General features: G+C 50.5%; 1 long non-coding RNA gene across 1 annotated transcript; it reads left to right on the top strand.

Annotated features, from left to right (window-relative positions):
* Positions 1–646: 646 nt before the first annotated feature.
* On the top strand, positions 647–1,208 carry LOC118598336. The gene is made up of 2 exons (XR_004947460.1): positions 647–1,046; positions 1,113–1,208. It is a non-coding gene; the product is annotated as an uncharacterized LOC118598336 (long non-coding RNA).
* Positions 1,209–1,724: the final 516 nt, after the last annotated feature.

Raw genomic sequence — 1,724 nt, 5'->3', positions numbered from 1 at the left:
GGTTTTCGGTTCAGTTGGTGCGTTACTGAGCGGAGAAAACCTGTTACATACAGGGAGCTCCGTGTGTTCTACGTGCCTTCGTTTAGCTCTCTGCTTCTTCCCAACCTGTATAAACTCATCCTGGGGATTCCCCGGCTGCTGAGAGGGCGGTGGGATGCTAGCTAAGTCAGCTTTACTAGCGCGGCTAGCGCTCCGAGTGACAACAACATGGCTAGCTGGTTTAGCTTCCATTGAGCTAAGACGCGCTTCCAACTGTTCGAGCCTGGATAACAGGTCTGAGATCAGACTACAGTTAACACAACGACCATTGTCTTCATTAAATGAGGCGGGATCCTGACTAAACATATGACAAGTGGGGCAGGAAAGAGGGGTGAGAGCCGGGGAGGTAGAAGACATGCTAGGACAGTCACTGGTTTACGCTCACCAGAATGGCGTCCGGTGTAGGGCGCCTCTGCCCCGTTGATGCAGGCTCAGGAGGCTATAGCCCCAAACGGCGTCTTTCTGAGTCACGTCCGGCGTCCCTCCAACACAGCTGTCAGACCACGACGTTCTGCGGGCGTCTTCCTGCTGCGGGCGTCTTCCGCGAAAAGGTTCGGTCCACTCATCTCGAAAGACACCATTTTCAGTCCACTTTTCTAATTGTTGATAGAGCCATTCTCCTGATTCCTGTCACCTGTGACTGTGCCTATTTAAACCAGCTCCTGCATCACAGCCTTGCCGGAACGTCTCAGCCTTACAGCCACGACTACCTGCTCCTGAAAAGCTTCAAACCCTGTTCATCCTTTCCAATCTGACCTGACCTGTTTCTGCCTCACGACCTCCCGTTCAGCCTGCTTCCCTTGTGCCTTTTGTGAGTACCTCTCTACATTGCTCCCGGATTGATTCCCGTGTACCAGACATTCCTTCAGTCTTGGACCTCCCTTCTGGACTACGGACTCTTCACACCCTCCCCGCCTCCTCCTCCCTTGCTGCTGTGTTTCCTGTTGCCTCATCCTGGGCAGAGATCACACTCCATTCCTTCCAGCCACTACTCCATCTTCAAGACAGTAAGCTACAATAAAATCTGCATTCATCTTCCTGTTGGCCACTTCTCACCTGTTCCCACTCCACAGAGTTCTGCACCTCCTGGTGGCTGGAGGACATCCCTACACTGACTCACCTGTTCCTGCTTATCCTCCTGCAGCCTTCAATAAATCATTGTCATCTGCTCCTGGGTCTGCTCTCTTTTGGCTTGTCCTCAGAACCCCCCCAAGCTGAAACAACAATGACTTGTACAATTGTCTCGAGCCGCCGTGATTAAAGTAGGTGTTTACATCCGCGGTCACGTGGTTGAGGCGTGGAAATAGGTAGACGGTGGCAATAATCTCACTCCTGATTGGCGACAGTACTTCCTGTAGATTCGATGACTCAGCTATGACTCGGACCAATCGCTGAAGATTGTTTGCAAATGGCGGTATCTATTTCAGGAACTTTCGCGAGGAGAGGAAGTAATGCATTTCCAATGGGGGACCTCAGTGCTCGATCTGTCCATTGTTTTTTACAGTCTATGGTTTAAGCTCTAGGCCACCCAGAAACCGGAAGTATGTCACACAGCTCCGTGCATACAGTCCATGGATTAAGCAACCAAATGCACTCTTTGATTACCTTTTAAAAGTACCAGAATTAAAACAAGTACCCCCCACATTGCTATTTTGTCATTTATTGCCCCTGTCTATTTATTTAAC

The sequence above is a fragment of the Oryzias melastigma genome, unplaced genomic scaffold, assembly GCF_002922805.2.
Source record: "Oryzias melastigma strain HK-1 unplaced genomic scaffold, ASM292280v2 sc00345, whole genome shotgun sequence".
Taxonomy (NCBI): Eukaryota; Metazoa; Chordata; class Actinopteri; order Beloniformes; family Adrianichthyidae; genus Oryzias; species Oryzias melastigma.
This window is presented reverse-complemented; position numbering and strand designations above follow the sequence as displayed.